We start from the raw sequence: 26,615 nt of genomic DNA on the forward strand, positions 1-26,615 counted from the left end.
TTATGGAAATGAGTATCCAAATATTCCAGCAATATTTGTTGAAAAGACTATCGTTCCACCCACTGAGTTACATTTATTGCAAATCAATTGGCCATACATGTAGGTATATTTTGGGACTCTATTTTTTCCATATATCTATTCTCATACCAATATCACACTGTCTTAATTACTTTTGCTTTAGAGGAACTTTTTGAATAAATTAGAGGGAGTCCCCTAATTTTATTATTTTTCAAAATTATTTTTGTAGTTTTAAGTTCCTTTTGATTTCTCTATAAATTTTAGTATCTAGTTGTCAATTTCTACCAAAATCCTTCTGGAGTATCAGCTAGATGGCAGAATAGGAGGTCCTTGGCTTTTTATTCCCTTTCACAGGAAGAGCAATTAGCAACTATCCATAGACAACAACACCTTTGTGAAAATTCCAGAACCCAGGGGTGAACCTAAATCACCCCCTCGGACCACAGAAAAATGAGAAAATCTGCATTAGAAGGGTAAGAGGAGCAGTTTCATTTTGACCATATCACCCCTCCCCTAGGTCAGCACAACACCACACTGAGAGGGTTCCCCTGGGCCTATGGTTTCTCCAGTAGGGAAAAGAGATCCTGAAGTAGGCATCCAACTTTTTCTAGCATTCTGGGGAGCTTCCTGGGAGGCCACTTCTCTCTCAATTCATGGGGAACACTGGGAGGATGAGCAGGACTAGACTGCCAAGGGTCAGCTAAAAGCAAAGAAAGGAGCAGGACTCAAGCAACCAGTACAGGGATCTTGGCAGATGGGGTTCCATCTGGTAGAAGCACCTGCCCAGAGAGCCCAGCCAATTGCTATGTTCACTCATGGAGCCAAGCCAGTGGTCCTATCCAGCTAAGGAGCATGGTTGGTCACCATTTCTTTCTGGCTTGGGTACCCAACAGTCTGGCCCAGTCATAGATCCCACAATGTGGCCCTGCCCAAGCAAGCCAGCACCAGTGCCCGAATGCAGAGCATAGCCACTGGCCTCACCTGAAGAGGGAGCCCAGTCAGCGATCTAGCCCAATTGTGCAGCATAGAGCCCACAGAACCCAGCTTACAGTTTCACCCAACTGTGGGTACAGCCTGTGGCTACACCCAATCATGAAACCCTTTGGAGGCTCCATCCAACTGTGGAACATAGCTTGAGATCCCCTCCAGTGATGGAGCCAACTCTGCAGCTGCACCTGAATGCACTCTAACCAGTCGCACTACTTGACCAGGGAGCTCAACCTGCAGCCCCAGTCAGGAGTATAATCAGCAGCAACACTCAACCAAAGAGCCGAGCCAGCAGCCCCTCCCAACCTCATGACATGAGCCTTACCCAATGAGAGACTGCCAAGAGCAAGACCTTCTTGCCCACAGATGCTACCAGCTGGCTTGCCATTCCAGAGTCCTGGGTTGTGCTGACTGGTGAAGGTCTTTCCTTAAAGTGAAAATGTTTTTTCTGATATTTTAGCTTGATAAATTTTTGCTCCTTTATTCAATACTAAAATCAGTTCTCTTCTCAATGAAGTATTTCTAGACCACTCAAGTTCCCAATGATCTTTCTTACCTCCTAGTTCATAATAAGGATAGTAGATAATTAATAATTGAAGTATCTCTTCCAAAGTGCATTGTAGTTGCTTTACATTCATAAAATATTTTGCAGTTGAGTTGGGGAAATGTGAAATGCCTTTCCCTAGTTCAATAAGAAGAATCTGAGGCCCAACAATTTTTTTTTAAGTAGGCTCCATGCCCAACCTGGGGCTTGAACTCATGACCCTAATATCAGGAGTCAGATGCTGTACTAAGCCAGCCAGGTGCCCCAAAGGCCCCATAATTTTTAATGACATAGGTAAAATCAAATATTAAAAAGTGGTAAATTTAAGGATTAGAATCCAGGACTTTGATGCTCAAAACCCAAACTCCTTCGACCACTTCCCAACTTATAACACTTAAAAAAACAACATCCTGTAAAACACTCATACTTCAGCAGTCACTATGCTCAGCATCATAGTGAAAGTCCAATAAAATTATCCTCGCCTTTGCTTTGCTCACAGCCTAGTATAGGAATTTAACAGATGCACAGGTAGAGTGGTTTTAATTAAAACTTCATGTGTGTCTTGGAGATTGAGAGGCAGAGCTGCAAAGATATGCTGTGAATGAACTGTACAAAAATAAGTGACCCAAAATGCCAACTGAAATACTAGTATTTTGGAATGAACGGACTTGATGTTAATCCTCTCTGGGAATCTGGAAACATGAAAATGAGCCTGATGAAAGAAACATATTTATTGTGTCTTGACCCTCCTTTGGGACGTGCAATATGCTTCCTGGTTGAAGTAAAACACTTATTGCAGAATCAAGCTATGCCATTTGATATCACTGTTAAGTCCTTGAAGTAGCTTCATAAAAGTTGATGTATTTGATTGAAATCTGTTTTATTTTAGTTTTTTTTTAATTATAGAATGAGATATGATTTATGGAGGGAGAAGAGAAAAGCACAGTCATCAACAGTGTGGCACCCTGAGGCACAATGAAGACATTTTAGGTTTTGAGATGGTATTTTTAACCAACTAAGACAAACAACTGTCATCAGTAACTATAGGATTTAATTTGCAAACAGCTCAAGTTGTCTCTTTGACAGTTGCCAATGCCTGAGCATATAGTCAATCCATGTGTTGTGTTTTCTCTCCTTCTCTGGCATACAGAAGGGTGTGAGATGGCGTGTTCTAGGTGGCTCTCATTATAAATTCTATTCTTCACTCTGAAATTGTTTTCAGACCTTTCATGTTTCTGTGATATCTTTTGAGAAGCCTATGATGTGGGACCAGGATGAGTTTATACTCCCACACATAGCGAAAAGAAAACATCTTTGACTTACAATGGGGTTTATGTCCTGATAAACCCATTGTAAATTAAAATGATCATAAATTGAAAATGATACCTACTGAACATCATAGCTTTACCTACTGAACATCATAGCTTAGCCTAGCCTACCTTAAACATGCTCAGAACATTTACATTAACCAACAGTTGGACAAAATCATCTAACACGAAGCCTATTTTACAATAAAGTGTCGACTCTCTCATGTAATTTATGTAATACTGGACTGAAAGTGAAAAACAGAATGCCTGTATGGGTACACAATAGTTCTACATGTGTCAGTTGTTTATCCTCGTGATTATGTGGCTGTTTGGGAGCTCTGTCTCACTGCTGTGGTGAAGCATCACGAGAGGGTATTGTAATACATATTGCTATCTTGGGAAAAGATCAAATTTCAAAATTTGAAGTACAGTTTCTACTGAATGCATATTGGTTTTGCAAAATCATAAAGTCAAAAAATCATGAGTTGAACCATTCTATGTCAGGGACTATCTATATACCTCTTGTATCAGCCCTGTGTTTTAGCTATCCTGGAATACATTCAACATTCCCACATCAGTTCATTCAGTTTTCATTGTCATTGTTAGCACCTTTTATCTGTAAGAAAACATAGCAGGCATGGGTAATGCAAAATTGAATAAGAAATGATCCATATTTTCAAGAAAATGACTGTTTAGAGGAGGGATATTATATTTGTAACCTTAAATAGCCAATGTTTCATCAGCACATGAGTACAAACTAAGGTCAGCAAAATCAATGCAACGCATTATCTTACTACTTCATCTCTGTTTAATTTTAGGGTAGGACATTATTTACCACTCTTAAATTCCTTCTGTTCTATTGTATTTTAGAAGAATTCATGGGAGGGTCTATTTGTGTGCCCAAGCCAGTCCTGGTCAATGCCTGTGTATCTGCCACCATTCCATCTTAAATTATAAGTCCCAGTATTCTTCTCAGGCTATGTCATAGTTGATAATTTGCTCTAAACTATGGTCACAATGCCTTTTTTTTTTTTGGCCTACTGTATGAACCACTGTTCCTTAAATTATATTAAACATTTGCTAATATGTTGATCAAGCAAATGCCCCTATCTTGCATAGGTCTGCCACTCTTGCACCAAAAGATAACTTCACCCAACTTTCTTCAAGATTATACTCTCATAGTAGGCATGACAGCATAATTTCTTGGGTTCAAGGTGTTTTGGCTTTTCAAATTTTAAACACCCATTTCTTTCCAAGGCTTGCACATACCAGTTGTCAGGATCATGGTATGTTTGGGTAAAAGCCATAATTTATTTCTGGTAGGTTCTAATAAAAGGCCTCAACTGTGTCCAGAACCACTACTCACCTTTGAAAGTCTGAATCTGTTGTTGAGTCATGTGAGATTCCATCATTTGGGGTCAATTTTCTTCCTGAGTTTTGCCTATCTCTCCTCTCAAGTTCTCATTCAACTTAACATGCCTGTATATGTCTGAACAGCCACATATGGTTCATGCAATTCAGTGAATGTAAATAAAAACATGAATATTTCATTAAATTCCATATATGCATGATATGTCCATATCCCAGCTCCAGGGTACCTCCTGTAAATATAAACATATAAGTATAATAAAATGCTGAAAATATCTTGATAGAAAATAAAATGGAATGGAGGTGGTATAAATTCTATGAGGTGGGGTTAGGTATAACAAAAGTCAACACAGAGGAAGTGATCTGGAAGATGCATGTTGAATGATTTCAGTAGAACATGAAGAAAAGTGAAAGGTAACATACTCTAGGTAGAGAAAGCAATATGAGCAAAGGCAGAGGCTATTGAAAGAGCATGTTATGTTCACTCATCTGTGAGTTGTTCATTATAGATAGAGGAAAGGAGAGAATGATGAGACTTTAGATATGAGTTTAAGGTAACTGTAGAGCATCCAAGGGGAGAAAACCAATAGGCATTTGAAGCTGAGGCATAAGTTTGGCTGAATATAGACACTTAGTCATAAGCACATGTGGTAACTTAAGCCATGGGAATAGATGCTCAGGAGGAACATTTGGATAAAGAAAAAATTGGGGTAAGAATGAAACTCTGCCAAAATCCAACATTTAAGGGGAAACATATTAGTGACAATTTGGCTGCAAGGGCAGGATCTTTCCCAAAGTTAACAAGATAGAAGAGCTTTTGTTTTAAGGAAACAGTGATAATGTAGAACTAAGGTCTACAATTTTAGCTAAACATCATAAGAGATGATAACTGGAAACATCTCAGGTACTGGGGTTTCTTCCTGTACTCTCCATGGCTGCAGTCTGCTGTCTCCCTGAATGTTGGCTTATTATCTCTTGAACTTTTTGGCTTCACACACAAATGGAATATGTACAATACCCCAATTCTGGATTTGGACGACTTCCCAATTCAACAAAAACTAACTTAGTCTCAAGTTTAGACTTAAAGCAGTGGCTTATTGGCTTGTTTCAGTTCAAATCTCCTGCTGCAGTTGATAAATAAAACACACATACACATGTATTTATACAGACAAGTATTTGAGGACACCTGGCTGGCTAAACTGGAGGAGCATGTGACTCTTGATCTAGGGGTTATGAATTAGAGCCCCACACGAGGTGTAGAGTTCACTTAAATAAATAAAACGTAAACAATAAAAGTATTTGTTTCAACACACTGGAGAGATGCCAAGGCAGCCATAACTTGTGGAACTAGATTTTAGAGAGAAAGAAAGTCCATAGAGGAGAGTCTAAAACTTGCATATGCTTTGCTACTGGTTTGCTAATTTGAAAGTGGCAGCTACGCAATTGAGAAGCTGACCAGACATTTCAGGAGTAACTTGGGGTTGCAGGAGAAGCATTGGAGTCCACGGATCACTAAAGAGGAGGAATCATAGAAAACACTGCAGACTTCCAAATGGAACCCTGATAAACTACACCTTAGGTAAAAAGGATAAGCCACAACAAAGGCCAATGCTCACAAAAACTAGAATCTAACTTTTAATCACCTTCATCCCTGATTGAATTAAGTTGATCTATCATCAATTGCCTGCCAGAAGCAAGAGTAAATCATTTCTTGTGGAAGATAGTATCAAGTTTAACCCCAAATTATCTCCACAAACTATTATATACAGTGTCAGTCCATCAAAAATAACAAGGTCTAAAAATGACAATAAATAACCAAATACAATAGAAAAAAACATACAATAGAAACAGACTGATAGGTGATCCACATATGATATAGAAGTTATCAGAAACAGGCTTTAAAATATTGTCTCCACAAACTGTGGCCTATAGGACAAATCCAGGCTGCTTCCTGATTCTGTGAATAAATTTTATTAGAAATTAACCATGCTTAGTTTCTTACATAGAGTTTATAATCATTTTCATGCTAGAATGGCAGAGTTAAGTTATTGCAACAATCGCAACAGAAACCATATGTTCTTCAAAGCTGAAAATATTCAGTATATAGCCTTTTATGCTAAAGTTTGCCAACCACTACTTTACATTTGATTAGTATATCCATGAAATTAAATAAAAAGATTGAGATTATTGGCAGAGAACTGCAAACATGAAGAATACTAGAATAGAACATTTACAACTAAAAAACTACAGTAACTGAAATTACATCTCCATGGATGGGTTTAATAGATACAGTGCAGCTGAAGAGATAATTAAACTTGAAGACAGCAATAAGAAAACATAGAGACTGAAACATGGAGAACAAAAGTGTGGAAAACAAGAAAGAGCTTAAAATACATATGAAACGGTGAAAAAAAATCATTCATATAACTGGCATCACAGAAAGATTAGAGAGAGATGAAGTGCAAGTACTATTTGAAGAAATAATGACTGAAAAAATTCCCAAACTGCTAAAAGATATCAAACTACACATTCACAAGGACAAAAAACCCTGAACAAGATAAACATTTAGAAGACCACATTAAAGGGGATCATGGTAAAACTGCCCAAAAGAAAAAGATGAAGATAAAATCTTAAAAACAGCGGGGAAATGCAGTCGTATTGTATCCAAAAGATTAGCAATAAGAATGATAACTGCATGTTCAACAGAAATCATGGAAGTCATCTTTAAGTTGAATAAAGAAAATAACATCCAATGTAACCTAAATTGTAGGCATGAGCCCAATTCCAGAATAAGGAGAGACTAAGTCCTGTGCTACTCCAAGGCCCAAAGGGGTAGATGCCAGAAATAGGAGGGGTTCATGGGTCATCCAAAAGGGTAACCTGGTTGGTGTGCACCAGTGAGAGCAGTCAGGCAAGTGGACGTTTCCCTCTCAGGTTTTGATGGGTTATGTTTTCATTGTTGCTTTCTTCTATATAGTCTGTTTATTTCCTTAACACAATACTTATTTAGAAATGAAAATGTGGACTTGAAACAAGATCCCTAGTTTGTACATTGGTTTTAGTTCTCCTTTCTAATTCTATTGTTTCATGATTCACAAATGTGTCCTGATTTCTGTTTAGGCACAAAAAAATTGCAATGTCATTTGTGGCCAAATTATGTGGAAAAGTTGTGTCAATGTATCAAGCATCAAGTGTTTGACAAGAATATTTGTTTTTCTGTTGAGCGTACAATTTATATATTTTTTTAAAGAAGGTTGTTAGTTAAAATATTCAAATACTCTATATCCTGGCTTATATTTTGAGTGTGGATTCATAAATTTATTTTTGTATTCCTATCATTTCTTCCTTTCTATACTTTGAAGATTTTTAAAAGATATATAGAAATCATAACTAGTATACTGACCTGATAGATCATTTATCAATATGAAGTATCTCTTTTTTCTCCTCACATATATTCTAAATTCTAGTTGGCCTCATATTAACATGGTGACATCTGATTTTATTGTTACTATTCTCTTGATATATGTGTTCTTATTTCTAAATTGTCAGTCATTTTCACTTTTTGGATTTGTTTCTTTTTGTTATCATGTATCTAATTTTATTTTTTGAAATTCACTATGAGTCATTGAGTCTCCTAAAGGACAATTTTTTAAATTCATTTATTTAAATTCAAATTAGTTAACATACAGTGTAGTATTGGTCTCAATAGAACCCAGTGATTGATTCATCACTTACATATAACACCCAGTGCTCACTCCCAACAACTGCCTTCCTTAATGTCCATCACCCATTTAGCCCATCTCCCTACCTCCTCCCCTCCATAAACCCTCAGTTTGTTCTCTGTATTTAAGTCTCTTATGGTTTGCTTCCCTCTCTGTTTTTATCTTATTTTTACTTCCCTTTCCCCCATGGTCATCTGTTTTATTTCTTAAATTCCACATATGAGTAAAATCATATATTTGTCTTTCTCTGACTTATTTCACTTACCATAATACACTCTAGTTCCATCTACATTGCTACAGATGGCAAGATTTCATTCTTTTTGATCGCTGAGTAGTATCCCATTATATATATATATATATATATATACATATACATATACATATACATACATATATATACATATATACATATGTAAATATACCGCATCTTTATCCATTCATCAGTTGATGGATATTTGGGCTTTTTCCATAATTTGGCTATTGTTGATAGCATTGCTATAAACATTGGAGTGCTTATGCCCCTTCAAATCAGCATTTTTGTATCCTTTGGATAAATACCTAGTAGTGCAATTGCTTTGTCATAGGGTAGTTCTGTTTTTAATTTTTTGATGAACCTCCATTTTTTTCCAGAGTGTCTGCACCAGTTTGCATTCCCACTAACAGTGCAAAAGGGTTCCTAAAGGCAATTATTGATATAGATGACTGATAGATACATAGACAAATAGATGGATAAATAAATAGATATAGAGGTAGATACACACGTTTTTTTTTGTTTTTGCATACTGATTTGTTTTCTTTTTTCCTTCTCTTGTATTTTGTTATATTGATTATGATTTCCCTATTCCCTTTTCTTGGTAAATGTATAAATATATAAATGTATTGCCTATATAAAATAAATATTTAGGTTTTCATTCAAGTAAACTGAAAAAGCAGTAAAATAAATTGAAATAAAGTAAAATGAAAAAATTCAAAGTAAATAATGGAATTTTTAAAAATATTTTTTAAAAGAATAGCAATGTTCAACAGAAATGATGAAAGTTACCTTCACATTTACTAAAGAAAATAACTTTTTTAATGTTTATTTTTAAGAGAGAGAGAGAGACAGAGGTGAGTGGGAGAGGGTCAGAGAGAGAGGGAAACACAGAATCCAAGCCATCAGCACAGAGCTTATTGCGGGGTTCAAACTTACGAACCATGAGATCATGACCTGAACCGAAGTTGGACGCTTAACCAACTGAGCCACCCAGGTGCCCCTAAAGAAAATAACTTTCAACTCAGAGTTCTATACCTTGGGAAAGCATCCTTCATGAACAAAAACAAATTAAAGACATTGTCAGACTAATAAAACTAAGAGAGTTTATTAGCAGATCTGCACTAAAAAAAATATTAAAGTGAGTTCTTCAAATAGAAAAAAAATAATCTTAGATGCAAGTGTTGAAAAGCAAGAAATAATGAAGAGCAAAGATAAGAGTAAATGTGTGAGTAAATATAAATGAATGTTGATTGTATGATATATATGATATGTTATATGTATGTTCTATATGTTATATACATCATATATAGTGTATTATATACAATTAATATGTATATAATTAAAATATACACCAAAAATTAGCACAAGAGGAAGAGATGAACTGATTTAAAGTGTTCTAAGAATCTTTCATTGTCCAGAAAGTGGTAAAAATACTAATTTAGATTACACTTAAATAAGTTAAGGATGCATACTGTAATTTCCAGGGTACCACTAAAAGAATAGGAAAAGATTTATAACAAGTAAGAATATAAGGGTAGAATGAAACAATAAATTATTAATTCATAGTAATTATTTTCATCATTGGAAAGCCAATAATAAGAAGGCAAATAAACCCAAATACATTAGTAATTACATTAAATTTAAATGAACAAAATACTCTTAATTAAAATACAGATATTATCACAATAAATTAAAGTGTTTAGCAGAAACTCTCAATGACATCTTTTTGTGTCCCTCTGGGTTGGAGTGCTGCCTTTGTTGAAACACTTTCCACTTCCATACACTGGATGAAATCTGCTTTTCAACAGATGATTTGGTTTACTACACAGGGGTCAGATGATGTAATTTCGAAGTGCATGTACCTCTCCATATAAAACCCATGAACGGGGAATTTGGAGGGTCTTAACAGATAAACTATTTTCCTTCTCCCCTTCCACACACTACTTTAAGCTGCATTTTCTCCTTGAAACATTTTTAGAAATGTCCTGCATAAATGAACAAGCTTGTTGAACAGTTTTTCTGTGCCTATTGTTTCAAAGTGATGGTCAGCATCATAACCCATTATATAGCATCACTTTACATGTCTCCTTGTCTTCGTTTTCCATTTTTCCTTAAAGCCACTGTCCTAGATTAAACCTAAAATTGGTAAATGTAAATGAAGGAGACAAATTCCTGGGAAAACACCATTTAAAGAAGCCAACACAAGAATAAATAGATGTTCTGAATAGAATACACCTAAAATGAAGAAATTGGATCCAGAATTTAAAGCCTTCTTATGAAAACAATTCTAGGGCCATAGAATTTCACCAGTGAATTCATTAAACATTCAAGGATAAAATTAAAACCTATAATATTACACAAACTCTTAAAAGAGAAAAAGGGAATACTACCCACTTTGTTTTAGGCCACTTTAACTTGACTACTACAATGTGAAAATGATATCACAAGAAGCAAAACATGGACCCATCTTTCTTGTGTAGACACACAAAAGATTACAAAACTGAATCTAGTGATTCATAAAAGGGGTAATATATCATGAAATTTTGGATCCATTACAGGAATATAAGATTGGTTTAACATTCAAAATTAATTAGTCACTTCCCACATAAACAGAATGAAGAAAAAATGTATCTCAAAAAAACGTATAAAAAGTGCAATCTGTAGAAACCAGTATCTATTAATCCCCATTGGCAAAATGTGAATATAAGGGCACTACCATAACCTAACAAGGGATATTTACAGAAACTTATGTCAAACATCACACTTAATTGTTAAATATTAAAAGTTTTCCTCTTGAGATCAGGAATGATGCAAGAAAATCAGCCATAAGTACCTGTGTTTAAAATTGTGCTGGAGTTCCTAGTCAGCACAGCAAGGTATGGAAATATTAAAGCTATAAGAGACTGAAATGGGAAGAAATAAAATTAACATTATTTGCAGAAAACATGAATACAGGATTTGGAGAGGAAGATGGCAGCATAGGAGGACGCTGGGCTCACTGTGTCCTGCTGACCACTTAGATTCCACCCACATCTGCTTAAATAACCCGGAAAACTGCCAGAATACTAGCAGAATGGATTCTCTGGAGCCAAGCGTAGACGAGAGGCCCACGGAAGAGGGTAGGAAGGGTGGAGAGGTGGTGTGCGCTACACGAACTGGCAGGAGGGAGCCAGGGTGGTGGAGGGGCAGCCTGCCCAGCAATGCAGAGCCCCTGAGTCTGGCTTGCAAAAGTGAAGGGGCCAGACGGAATGTGTTCTGACAGCCAGCAGGATTTAACATCTGGAATAAGTCAACAGCTCTGCTCAGAGAGCGGGAGGGAGAGTTGTTGAGCCCCAGAGGACAGAGCTCAGCGTGGCAGGGAACAAAGGTGCTGGGAAGCGCCTTCTTCCTCACTCATCCCCCAGCCAAAATCCCAAAGGGAACCAGTTCCCATCATGGAACTCGCTTGCACCGTGCAAACACCCAACGCTGTGCTTCTGCAGATCCATCTCTCAGACAGGTCTGCCTCCCTCCTGGTGCCACAGGGCCCCTCCCGAAGCAGACCACTGAAGGCAAAGTGAGCTGAACCTGCCCCTCCCGCCCCCGTGCACCTTGTGGATCCACCCCAGCTAACACGCCGGATCCCATTGAAGCAGCACCACAAGCCTGGCAGTGTGCCAGTAGCCCAGACAAGGGCCACACCACTCCACAGTGAGTCCTGCCCCTGGGAGAGGGGAAGATAAGGTACACACCAGTCTGACTGTGGCCCCAGCGGTGGGCCGGGGGCAGACATCAGGTCTGACTGCGGCCCTGCCCATCATCGCAAGTTACTCCAGACAGCACAGAGGAAGAGCCCTGAAGTTCCCTGCCACTCCAGGGACTATCCAAAATGATGCAACGGAGGAAGTCTCCTCAAGAGAAACTCCAGGAAGTAGCGACAGCTAATGAACTGATCAAAAACAATTTAAGCAATGTAACAGAAAATGAATTTAAAATAATAGTCATAAAATTAATCACTGGGCTTAAAAAAAGTATAGAGGACAGCAGAGAATCTATTGCTACAGAGATCAAGGGATTAAGAAACAGTCAGGAGGAGCTAAAAAATGCTCTAAATGAGGTGCAAAATAAAATGGAGGCGACCACAACTCGGATTCAAGAGACAGAGGAGAGAATTGGTGAATTAGAAGATAAAATTATGGAAAAGAGGAAGCTGAGAAAAAGAGAGAGAAAAAAAATCCAGGAGTATGAGAGGAGAATTAGAGAACTAAGTGACACAATTAAACGTAATATCATATGCATAATTGGGATTCCAGACAAGGAAGAGAGAGGGAAAGGTGCTGAAGGGGTACTTGAAGAAATAATAGCTGAGAACTTCCCTGATCTGGGGAAGGAAAAAGGCATTGAAATCCAAGAGGCACAGAGAACTCCCTTCAGATGTAACTTGAATCGATCTTCTGCACGACATATCATAGTGAAACTGGCAAAATACAAGGATAAAGAGAAAATTATGAAAGCAGCTAGGGAGAAACATGCTCTACATATAAAGGGATATCTATAAGACTAGTGACAGATTTATCTACTGAAACTTGGCAGGCCAGAAAGGAATGGCAGGAAATCTTCAATGTGATGAACAGAAAAAATATGCAGCCAAGAATCCTTTATCCAGCAAGTCTGTCATTTAGAATAGAAAGAGAGATAAAGGTCTTCCCAAACAAAAACTGAAGGAATTTGTCATCACTAAACCAGCCCTACAAGAGATCCTAAGGGGGATCCTGTGAGACAAGGTACCAGAGACATCACTACAAGCATGAAACCTACAGACATCACAATGACTCTAAACCCATATCTTTCTATAATAACACTGAATGTAAATGGACTAAATGCTCCAACCAAAAGACATAAGGTATCAGAATGGACAACAAAACAAGACCCATCTATTTCCTGTCTACAAGAGACTCGTTTTAGACCTGAGGACACATTCAGATTGAAAGTGAGGAGATGGAGAACTAGCTATCATGCTACTGGAAGTCAAAAGAAAGCTGGAGTAGCCATACTTATATCAGACAAACTAGACTTTAAATTAAAGGTTGTAACAAGAGATGAGGAAGGGCATTATATAATAATCACAGGGTCTATCCATCAGGAAGAGCTAACAATTATAAATGTGTACACGCCGAATAGGGGGCCCCCAATTATATAAAACAATTAATCACAAACATAAGCAACCTTATTGATAAGAATGTGGTAATTGCAGGGGACTTTAATACTCCACTTACAACAATGGATAGATCATCTAGACACAGGATCAATAAAGAAACAAGGGCCCTTGAATGATACATTGGATCAGATGGACTTGACAGATATATTTAGAACTGTGCATCCCAAAGCAACAGAATATACTTTCTTCTCGAGTGCACATAGGACATTCTCCAAGATAGATCACATACTGGGTCACAAAACAGCTCTTCATAAGTATACAAGACTTGAGATCATACCATGCATACTTTCAGACCACAATGCTATGAAGCTTGATATCAACCACAGGAAAAAGTCTGGAAAACCTCTGAAAGCACGGAGGTTAAAGAACACCTTACTAAAGAATGAATGGGTCAACCAGTCAATTAGAGAAGAAATTTAAAAATATATGGAAACAAATGAAAATGAAAATACAACAATCCAAACGCTTTGGGATGCAGTGAAGGCAGTCCTGAGAGGAAAATACATTGCCATCCAGGCCTATCTCAAGAAACAAGAAAAATCCCAAATACAAAATCTAACAGCACACCTAAAGGAAGTAGAATCAGAACAGCAAAGACACCCCAAACCCAGCAGAAGAAGAGAAATAATAAAGATCAGAGAAGAAATAATATAGAGTCTAAAAAAACTATACAGCAGATCAACGAAACGAAGAGTTGGTTTTTTGAAAAAATAAACAAAATTGATAAACCTCTAGCCAGGCTCCTCAAAAAGAAAAGGGAGATGACCCAAATAGATAAAATCATGAATGAAAATGGAATTATTACAACCAATCCCTCAGAGATACAATTATCAGGGAATACTATGAAAAATTATATGCCAACAAATTGGACAACCTGGAAGAAATGGACAAATTCCTAAACACCCACACAATCCCAAAACTCGAACAGGAAGAAATAGAAAACTTGAACAGACCCATAACCAGTGAAGAAATTGAATCAGTTATCAAAAATCTCCCAACAAATAAGAGTCCAGGACCAGATGGCTTCTCTGGGGAATTCTAGCAGACATTTAAAGCAGAGATAATACCTATCCTTATCAAGCTATTCCAAAAAATAAAAAGGGAAGGAAAACTTCCAGACTCATTCTATGAAGCCAGCATTACTTTGATTCCTAAACCAGACAGAGACCCAGTAAAAAAAGAGAACTACAGGCCGATATCCCTGATGAATATGGATGCAAAAATTCTCAACAAGATACTAGCAAATCGAATTCAACAGCATATAAAAAGAATTACTCACCATGATCAAGTGGATTCATTCCTGGGATGCAGGGCTGCTTCAACATTTGCAAATCAATCAACGTGATACATCACATTAATAAAAGAAAAAATAAGAACCATATGATCCTGTCAATTGATGCAGAAAAAGCATTTGACAAAATCCAGCATCCTTTCTTAATAAACCCCCTCAAGAAAGTCGGGATATAAGGAACATATTTAAGATCATAAAAGCCATTTATGAAAAGCCCACAGCTAATATCATCCTCAATGGGGAAAAACTGAGAGCTTTCCCCCCTGAGATCAGGAACACAACAGGGATGTCCACTCTGACCGTTGTTGTTTCACATAGTGTTGGAAGTTCTAGCATCAGCAATCAGACAACAAAAGGAAATCGAAGGCATCAAAATTGGCGAAGATGAAGTTAAGCTTTCACTTTTTGCAGATGACATGATATTATACATCAAAAATCCAATAGACTCCACCAAAAGTCTGCTAGAACTGATACATGAATTAAGCAAAGTCATAGGATACAAAATCAATGTACAGAAATCAGTTGCATTCTTATACGCTAATAATGAAGCAACAGAAAGACAAATAAATAAACTGATCCCATTCACAATTGCACCAAGAAGCATAAAATACCTAGGAATAAACCTAACCAAAGATGTGAAAGATCTGTATGCTGAAAACTATAGAAAGCTTATGAAGGAAATTGAAGAAGATACAAAGAAATGGAAAAAAATTCTGTGCTCATGGATTGGAAGAATAAATATTGTTAAAATGTCAATACTACCCAAAGCTATCTACACATTCAATGCAATCCCAATCAAAATTGCACCAGCATTCTTCTCAAAGCTAGAACAAGCAATCCTAAAATTTGTATGGAACCACAAAAGGCCCCGAATAGCCAAAGTAATTTTGAAGAAGAAGACCAAAGCAGGAGGCATCACAATCCCAGACTTTAGCCTCTACTACAAATCTGTAATCATCAAGACAGCATGGTATTGGCACAAAAACAGACACATAGACCAATGGAATAGAATAGAAACCCCAGAACTAGACCCACAAGAGTATGGCCAACTAATCTTTGACAAAGCAGGAAAGAATATCCAATGGAAAAAAGACAGTCTCTTTAACAAACGGTGCTGGGAGAACTGGACAGCAACATGCAGAAGAGTGAAACTAGACCACTGTCTTACACCATTCACAAAAACAAACTCAAAATGGATAAAGGACTTAAATGTGAGACAGGAAACCATCAAAACCCTAGAGGACAAAGCAGGAAAAATCCTCTCTGACCTCAGCTGCAGCAATTTCTTACTTGACACATCCCCAAAGGCAAGGGAATTAAAAGCAAAAATGAACTATTGGGACCTCATGAAGATAAAAAGCTTCTGCACAGCAAAGGAAACAACCAACAAAACTAAAAGCAACCCACGGAATGGGAAAAGATATTTGCAAATGACATATCGGACAAAGGGCTAGTATCCAAAATCTATAAAGAGCTCACCAAACTCCACATCCAAAAAACAAATAATCCAGTGAAGAAATGGGCAAGAAACATGAATAGACACTTCTCTAAAGAAGACATCCAGATGGCCAACAGGCACATGAAAAGATGCTCAACATCGCTCCTCATCAGGGAAATACAAATCAAAACCACACTCAGGTATCACCTCACGCCAGTCAGAGTGGCCAAAATGAACAAATCAGGAGACTATAGATGCTGGAGAGGATGTGGAGAAATAGGAACCCTCTTGCACTGTTGGTGGGAATGCAAACTGGTGCAGCCGCTCTGGAAAACAGTTTGGAGGGTCCTCAAAAAATTAAAAATAGACCTACCCTATGACCCAGCAGAGGCACTGTTAGGAATTTACCCAAGGGATACAGGAGTACTGATGCATAGGGGCACTTGTACCCCAATGTTTATAGCAGCACTTTCAACAATAGCCAAATTGTGGAAAGAGCCTAAATGTCCATCAACTGATGAATGGATAAAGAAATTGTGGTTTATATACACAATGGAATACTATGTGGCAATGAGGAAGAATGAAGTATGGCCCTTTGTAGCAACATGGATGGAACTGGAGAGTATTATGTTAAGTAAAATAAGTCATACAAAGACAGATACCATATGTCTTCACTCTTTTGTGGATCTTGAGAAACTTAACAGAAGTCTGTGGAGGAGGGGAAGAAAAAAAAAAAGAGGTTAGAGTGGGAGAGAGCCAAAGCATAAGAGAGTCTTAAAAACTGAGAACAAACTGAGAGTTGATGGGGGGGTGGGAGGGAGGGGAGGGTGGGTGATGGGTATTGAGGAGGGCACCTTTTGGGATGAACACTGGGTGTTGTATGGAAACCAATTTCACATTAAATTTCCTATTAAAAAAAAGAAAAAGAAAAGAAAACATGAATACATACGTAGAAAATCCAAAGAGATCTACAGATAAGTGTTAAATTTAATAAGTGAATTTGACAAGGTCTTAAGATATGATATCAATATATATAAGAAAAATCTATTGAATTTCTGTATAATAACAACAGGTAATTAGAAAATAATAACTTTGAAATAATGGCATTTATGGTAGCATCAAAAGTACCAGATAACTAGGAATGAGTCCAATACATAATTAGAAAAACCTCTACACAGAGAACTCTGAAACATTATTGAGAGAAAAATGTACAAATGAAAATGGAGAGACAAATCACATTCATGGGTTTGAAGACTCATTGTTGTCAAGATGCTAATCCTCCCAAAATTCATGTATAGCTTCAATGCTTTCCTCATAAAACCTCCAGTAGTATTCTTATGGAATTTGATGCTCATTCTAAATTATTTACACAAATGCAAAGCACAAAAATAGGCAAGAAAATAATAAAGAAAAATAAAGATGATGGAATCACATTACCAGATGTTAGTGTTATTGTAAGTTTATAGTAAATTAGACACTGTGGTGTTAGCACCAGGGTTTGAAATAGACAAATGAAACAAGAGAGAACAAGTCCAGAAACAATCCCTCACACATAAAGGCACTTGTTTATGACAAAGGTGGCATAACAGACCATAGAGAAATGATGGTTTTTGGAATAAATGGTGCTGGGTCAATTTGATAGCTATGTGGAAAAAATGAAATGACCCCTATCTCATATTACATACAAAAGGGAACCCCAGGTTGATTGAAAATCCAATTTTTTAAAAAGTTTCAGTATAGTTGGTACACCATGTTACATCAGTTTCAGTTGTACAACGTAGTGATTCAACTTACCTTTCAGTTGTGCTGTGCTCACCACAAGTGCAGCTACCGTCTGTCCCTATACAGTGTTATTATAATATCACTGACTATATTCCCCATGCTGTAACTTTTTTTTTTAATAATTTTTAAGGGTATTTATTTTGAGAGAGAGGAAAAAAATATGAGTGGGGGAGGGGCAGAGAGAGAGGGAGAAAGAATCCCAAGCAGTCTCTGCACTGACAGTGCAGAGCCCAAAGGAGGGCTTGAACTCACACCATGAGCTCATGACCTGAGCTGAAATCAAGAGTCCCATGCTTAACCAACTCAGTTACCCAGGCACCTCTACTTATGCTGTACCTTTTATCCCTGTGACTTATTCATTCCATTTCTGGAAGCCTGTATCACCTACTCCCCTTCACTCATTTTTCCTGTCTCCCACATTCCTCCCCAGCAATCATCAGTTTGCTCTTTGTACTTAAGGGTCTGTTTCTGCTTTGTGTTTTTTTGCTTAGATTCCAGTTATGAGTGAAATATTATGGTATTTGTGTTTCTCAGTCTGACTTATTTCACTTAGCATAATACCCTCTAGATCCATCCGTATTGTTGCAAATGGCAAGAGCTCATTCTTCTTTATGACTGAATAATATTCCTGTGTGTGTGTGTGTGTGTGTGTGTGTGTGTGTATCACATCTTCTTTATCCATTCTTCTATCAATAGGCGTGGGTTGCTTCCATATCTTAGCTGATGTAAATAATGCTGCAATAAACACAAGGGTGCATATATCTTTTTGAATTAGTGTTTTCATTTTCTTTGGATAAATGCCCAGTAGTGGAATTACTGGATCATATTGTAGTTCTATTTTTAATTTTGTGAGGAAGCTCCATACTGTTTTGCACAGTGGTTTCACAAATTTACATTCCCACCAACAGTGCACAAGTGTTCCTTTTTCTTCACATTCTTGACAACACTTGTTATTTCCTGTGTTTTTGAATTTAGCCATTCTGACAGGTCTAAAGTGATATCTCATTGTGGTTTTGACTTGCATCTCCCTGATGATTAGTGATATTGGGCATCTTTCCATGTGTCTGTTTGCCAAGATTTAAAATTTTCAAGTAGTTGTATTTTTAGAAGTTTTCATAGGAGAATATTTTCATGACTTTTAGATAAGGAAAGGTCCCATAAAGAGGACACAAGTATGTCTAAAATAAATGAAAACTTGATTAATGACCATAAAGAAAGGGAAAAGTCAAACCACCCAATGGGACAAGATAGTTGCAATACATATAATTAAAAAATGTGGGGTCCCTGGCTGGCTCAGTTGGAAAAGCATGTGACTCTTAACCTCAGAGTCATGAGTTCAAGCCCCATGTTGGGTGTAGAGATCATTTGAACAAACAAGCAACCTTAAAAAAACATATGAAAACTAGCTTAGTTTATTTTGTAATGAAGGAAATTTAAAACCAGAATTATATATTATTAAGTTTACAGAGGAATGGCTAAAATGAAAACATCTGACAACATAAACCATTAGCAATGGTGTGGAGCAACCAAAACTCCTCTGTTGCCGATGGGAATGCAAACTGATACATCCCCGTGGAAAACTCTTCAGTAATATCTGCGAAAAGGGAACATGTATTTATCCTATAGCCCTGTAAATTACACTCCTAAATATGTATAAAATTGAACTGTGTATATGTGTGCACAAATAAACATGTAGAAGAATACCTAAAGAAGCGTTCTTTATAGATAGCTGCAAACTGGAAGCAACCCAAATGTCAGCAGTAGAATGGACACATTTTGGCATACTCATCACACAATGGAATACTACTTATCAATGAAAATTAAAGAAGTACAGTTGCACAGAACAACGTGGACTCTCACAAACATAATTATGGGTGAAATAGCGAAATCTATTTAGCTATAGAAAATTCAAAACTAGACAAAACCAATCTATTATGTTAGAAGTTAAAATGGCATTTATCTTTGGAGAGGTGTCAAGGAATAGTGACTGACAACGGATGTAACGATAGCTTCTGAGTTGTTGCTAATGTTCTTCCTGTTACATGAATGTGAAAATTTATCAAGTAGATAATGGAGTTATGAATTCTCTCTATATTTTAACTATGATTTTAAAATCTCTTAATTCTCCAGAAAAGAGATTCAGTTGGCTTAAATTTACCCATGTATCAACCCTGATCTAGTCAGCTGAGGTCACTCTGTTGGCTTCACATAGCCTGCACCTCATTTATCATGGGCTGTGGGATGACACACTTTCACAAGGGGGTGTAGGTGGGGCTGTGAGTGAATCCAACAATTAGGAAAATGGCAGCGGTCATACCCAGGAACTGTCAGCTACAAATAAGCATCAAGCATGTGAACCTGAAAAATAGATTGAGAAGGAATTGTGGTAGTATCAGAAGAAACAAGAGGGAAAAGTGCATTTATTATTTTATTTAAATGTTTATTTATTTATTTGGAGGGGAGAGGGGCAGAAAGAGAGGAAGAGAGAAAATCCCAAGCCGGCTCCCCAGTGTCAGTGCGGAGCCCAATGCGGGGCTCAAATTCACGAACTGTGAGATCATGACCTGAGGCGAACTCAAGAGTCTAACACTCAACTGACTGAGACAACCAGGTGCCCTGAAACATACATGTAAAATAAAGCTAGGTAGTGTTTCAAAAACAAGAAAACGTTGAAAGGAGTAAAAATGCTGACATGAGCTCAAGTAAGATAACATTGAAAGGAGTCTGTCACTGGTGACCTTGGTGATGAAATTTCCAGTGGTATGAGGGGGAAGAAGCCTGATTGTAAGCAACGGCCCAATTGTAGTAGGATGATGAATAAACAAATGAGAAGATATGGAAGATGTATGAAGGCTATGGCCCTTCTTGCCAGAACACATATGCATGCATACACAAAATAATTTCCTCCATTTCAAGAGGACCTCCATTTCAAGGAGGTCCATGTACCTCCTAAAGCCCATTTATCAATTCCAATTTAAGCAAACTTAGTGCAGGATATTCTTATGAAGATCTTGGTCACAAAGAGGAGGTGAGCCTGCAGTACCTAGAGCAGGCAAAGTGTTGGGAAAGGTTTGTGGTTTGAATGTGTTTTGTTTTTAATAAGAGACTCTGGGCATAGTCAGAAACTTTGGAAAGTGCAGAAATAGAGAAGGATGAGGTTGTAACACATGTGTAAACACGTGAGACAGAGGAAATAACAGAAGGATCAAGGTCACTACAGCAATGCTCCCTTATCCACGGTTTCACTTCTGCTCATTTCAGGTACCTGAGGTCAACTACGGTCTGGAAGCAGATGATCCTTTTCCTGACATATCATCATCATAAAGTCAGCCTAACTTTATGTCACAAGCCTGTCATTCACCTCACTTCGCTTCATCAGGTAGGCATTTCATCATTTCACACCACCACAAGAAGAAGGGTGAGTACAGTACAAGAAGACATTTTGAGAGGGAGAGACCACATTCACACCACTTTTATTACAGTATGATGTTATAATTGCTCGATTTTAGTTTTAGTTATTGTTGTTCGTCTCTGACTGTGCCCAATTTATGTTAAACTTTATCATATGCACATTCTGTATTGGGGGTAGGGGTAGTAGTATATACACGTTTCAGTACGGTCTGCAGTTTCAGGCAACCACTGGGGGTCTTGGAACATATTCCCCCGGGGATCAGGGGGAGATTATTGTATTATGGAGACAATGCGAAGGGATAAAAATAAGGCCAAAGGCAGAGGCAATAACCAGAAAGATCACCTCTTCTTCTGAGATTGGAGGGAATGCTTTGATGGCTGGTGCCACTATAAATAAATTTATAGATACAAGAGTAGGAAATTGTATAACTTCACTGCCATTCAACTCAATGTTTTTATGAAGAAATAAAAGCAACATCTACAGAATGGTGGGCAAGAAGATAAAGAGCCCCGAGAGGTTTATTTTAAGATTCAAATCATCTTCCTGATATTTATCCCAAATGTTTTCATTGAGAAAATGATTTCACGTGTTTCAGGCATTGTGCTAAGATACAAAACTAAGACATGGTCCTTGACTTAGAGGAATTCACTGTGTAAATTACAGAACATGTTCCCTCCCATGACAAGGGCTACATGAAATGCCAAGATAAGAACTGTGAAGCTTGGCCTCAGCTTGCTAGGAAGGGGTGTGTGTCAGCAGGAAGGGAGACTGCCATCCCTTTTGCCCATGCGGTAGTTTAAGGCTTGCGTGGTACTAAAAGCACATAATCACCTATAATAACCTATGAGGTGCATAGTTCCGGCATTATGTCAATTTTATTTCAATTTTAATCACTTTGAAATATTAGCTCCCCTAAATGTGCATCTTCTGTAAAGTAAGATTTCCTGTTTTGTCCTAAATGTACCTTTGCCTAGTCAAAAGTACCCTCCAGTTCTAGCACTTTTTGTCTCGATTCAACAGATTTTAATCAAGCATTTAAGTCTCACTCAACCTTTTCAAACTGAAGCAGTCTCATCATTTGTGTTTCCTGCATACAATTCCTGCAATTCTTTTTATGAATGGTTTGCATAATAATAGGAATATTCTATTTTTTTAAGTTTATTTGGAAAGAGACAGAGACAGCGTGAGTGGGGGAGGAGCAGAGAGAGAGGGAGACAAGAGAATCCCAAGCAGGCTCTGGGCTGCCAGCACAGAGCCCGATGCAGGGCTTGAACTCGCAAAACTGTGAGATCATGACATGAGCCAAAACCACGAGTCAGACACTTAACCAGCTGAGCCACCCAGGTGCCCCAGAACTATTGTAATTATCAAAACAAATAAGCACTCTTTGGTTATTTATGCACATGTGAGATAATGCATGGACAGAACATCATACTTAATAAATGTAGGCCATTCCTCATTATAATTTTTATTACAAATTTTTGCTCTCTTGTCTATTGTTTACCTTCCTTTCCATTGTTCCTTCCTTTTATAATTTTCCTTTAATGCTTTGCTTCCTTTGCCCTAGACCTTCCAGTAGACTTCTGTAAGCAGCGCTTTCGTTGTCCACCCTTCCACGATTGTATTCATGGTTCGATGATATCCTGTACTAGACTAGTGTGCATCTAAATGGCCCCCCAAAATAAGCCAGATTATTTCAAAGTGCAGTGATTCTATTTACTGAGAGTGTCACCCGAAAACTCTGAAATGATACATCATGGTACAAAGGAAAGTGTTCAAGGTGAGAGTCTGGTAGCCTGGATTCTAATTCCCAATCTGCTATTAATGCTGTGTGTACTTGGGCAAGTCACTTCATCAATTCCAGTTGGCTTCATCAACAGCAGTATATATTTGGGAGGTTGGAGGGATTTGAGATTCATTAGAATAGTATTTAAAAGTTATACTAAAATATACATATATATAATATATATTTTTATGTATATATATAATATATATATTTTAGATACTAAAATATACTATTCTTATATGTAAGAATAGTATCTAAAACACAAATCCTACACTTTATATACAAGCTACGCACGGAAAAGCAAATAAGATATATTTTATTGTTCTTCTTTGATTCATCCTTCAAATAACCCAGAATTGAAAGCCAACTGGGTTCTAACTTGAGTTCTATTAATTATCTGTGGGTTCTTAAAAATTGAGAACTCTTTGGGTCACAATTTTATCCCATGAGTGTTATAGGAATTAGAAGGGAAAGCATATTCAAGTCAAAGGAATCACCAGGAGGAAACCTCAGAAGACAACTGATAAACTCAATCTGCTCATTGCCCAAGACTTTGACATACTGATACAATGAAGTTCTCAAGAGCCTGATGGCAATTTAGCAAATTGGCATCATTATTTTATGCCTAAAATTGTTAATGGAAGCAGTTGCTTATATGAGCCTGAGCATAATCAGGGAACAATGTTTCTAGAGACACACTACTAAGGGAGTGAAAAACGAATCAGAAGCCTGTTTGAGAATATAATGATTTGGATGATTTGAATATTGGGTGGCTTTGAAGTAAGACAGCCAAATGTGCTCTGTCTACAAAAGGCAAATGGTTCTGTTAATAATACCTTCCATTAAGTCTTGCTCTGACCTAGAAGACAAAGCTTCTGTAAGGTGACTTTTCCTCTTTATTCTCTGGTCCATTATGTGTTGTTTTGTTTTCTTAGCAGATCTCTCAGAGGGCAAACTCATTTCCAAATTCCTGGAAAACATCACACTGTTTTTACCCTTTATTACAGGGATATTAAAACCTGCCTTCATAGAACTGCTGTAGTTTTCAAAAGAGATAATATGTTTCACAGCATTGAATCTTGTTTAAGACTATTGTTATAATACTGTTATTTGGTACTGAAGGAGAAACTAACAGAGTAGAAGGCAATATTGTTTCCCTGAAAGAGCTTAAATTTTTGAAAATAATAGATTTGTACACATAAGTTAACAATAATAATAATTACTGATAGTATATTGAGTTCTCAGCCTGTTCCAGACACTGTACTAAGTATGTAACATATCATCTTCAAAACAACCATACAAGAAAGGTACTTCTATTATTCCGCTTTTACAGATGAGGAAAAGGAAACCTAAATGGATTCAGCAACTTTCACAGGGTCACATAGCCAGTAAGGAATTGAACCTCTATAGCTGATTCTGGAAAAGAGAATCAAAGCATGTGTTTGGGAGATCTAAGAAAACTTCTCTTTAAGATAGAATATTGCTATTAAATTACTAGTCCATTAACTATTGGAAACAATAAAGTCGCATCCTTAGATTTTGCCCTGCAAGGTTGTGCAGTAATTGGTACTTGGTGTTTTAAACATGAGACGGTAAAGCCATTTCTAACTCAAAAATGTTATTAAAACTAAGGAACTTCACAACTTTAGTTGCAGTCTCAGATTCCACTTAGTTTGCTCTATGACAATCATGCTATTTTTCTCTCTCAAACTTACAAAGTTTCAATTACTGATTACAACTAACAAAAGACTGGCTGATGGCTTCACACAGGTGCTCAACATGTGTCCTAAATGTTTACATTTGATGAATTTGGAAACTGTCCTCTCTGCCTTCACATGACTAAAATATGCTTTAAGCTGTGATCATCTTATTTCTGACAACTAAATAACATTTGAATAATTGAAATTACTGTCTTCTGATCAAACCTTCAGAGGGGCAATTGCCAACAGGGCTTTCCTTTTTTTCCATAGCTGAATGATATGACAGAGATGTATTAGATTCCTTCTTCCTTGGGCCACCTTAGGACAATAACCGTAAACTTTGTAACCAAGAGGGTAGAAATTGTGACAGATTTATTTCTGTCGCAGCCTTTGTTCAACAGTAAATTCTTTCAGGACAGAGTCGTGTCAGTTATATTTCTCTGCTTCCTATAACATCTAATGCATTTGATGCATAGTAAGGGTTCAATAAATATACATTGCATATATGAATGGAGATACAGTAGTGGAGCTTTTGTAATTGCTTTACCTGTCTGTCTCCCCACTTGCAAACAGACAAATTAAATTCTGCGTCATTGCTCATTTATTGTGTATCTGATATATATGAAAATGGATTGAATTACAATCAGGATAGCCCTAGAAAGTCCACACTTTGAACATTCCCTCTCTGGTTGAACCCAGAGCAATGAGAGAATACTAAAGGAGAAAAATTCAACTATGCCGTTGATCTCAAAAATAAGATAAATCTTTCTGTGGGCGATAAATGAAATAGAAATTCAAATTGGTGTCAGACTGAAGCTACAAGACTTCTGGGCTTTGGGTTCAAAAGCAGAGACAGTTCTTTGGCTCCTGTGAATACTGTAGAGCAAGTGTCTTTGCATAAATTAGCATGGAAATAAGCCCCCTGCTTGAAACTGGGGGCCTTGTTGGGGCTTTCCTGCTTGTTAATACAAGTTGAAAAATAGTCCTGTGGATTGGCCTAGGACTATAATTTATTAAATGTTGAGGATTTAGGCATGAAAAAGACACACATATAACCTTATGACTCCCCTCTGTGATCTGTCCAAATCATTATAGGGCAGGAACCCTGTACCACCAATATATGGTCTGACTCTAGATTGGAGTGCATAAAAACACATTAAAGCAATTGGAAAATCTGTAAATAAAGAGCGTTGAGGATAGAGGAAGCAGGGGTGTGAGACACCCACATGCTTGCATGTGTGTTTATGTGTGTTTGAGAGAGAATGAGAATGAACCATGGAAGAGAGACTGCAACCCAAAGTTTTTAAATTCATGAAGATGATCAAGTGAGGCCTCTCCACACACACACATACACACACACACACACACACACACACACACACACACACACACACATTAATTCACTACAGAATAAATAAAACTAATAGAACAATTGGGAAGAATCTTTCAAAATAAATATACTAAGGATGTTCAAAGAAATAAATGAAGAAATGATATCTTTTAATTAAAAACTTGTTAATTTTCATCCTCTATTTTTTTAAATACCTCAAAATTTGTAAATATACCTCTAAGTGCCTTTTTCTGAAACTCACAAATGTTCGTAGGTATTACTTTCAATGTCATTTGATTCTCAATATTATGTCCTTTCCAAGTGTTTTCTTCTAACACTTGGATTATATAGGAGTACAATTTTGAGTTTCCACACATATGGAGTTTTTAACTATCTTTTTATAGTTAGTAACTACTGCCATTGTATTTTTTTTCAGGGCAGGTGGTCTTCATATTGATTGATATTGGAAACTAGTTGGGA

At 37.2% G+C, this 26,615-nt stretch overlaps 1 long non-coding RNA gene across 1 annotated transcript in view; it reads left to right on the top strand.

Annotated features, from left to right (window-relative positions):
* The window catches only part of LOC111558713, an 842,592-nt gene that overhangs the window by 662,021 nt on the left and 153,956 nt on the right, over nt 1-26,615 (top strand). The window contains exon 5 of the long non-coding RNA XR_002739813.2: nt 21,169-21,286. This is a non-coding gene — a long non-coding RNA (uncharacterized LOC111558713). The remainder of the gene's footprint in view (nt 1-21,168; nt 21,287-26,615) is intronic.

This window comes from Felis catus, chromosome X (assembly GCF_018350175.1).
Source record: "Felis catus isolate Fca126 chromosome X, F.catus_Fca126_mat1.0, whole genome shotgun sequence".
Classification (NCBI taxonomy): Eukaryota; Metazoa; Chordata; class Mammalia; order Carnivora; family Felidae; genus Felis; species Felis catus.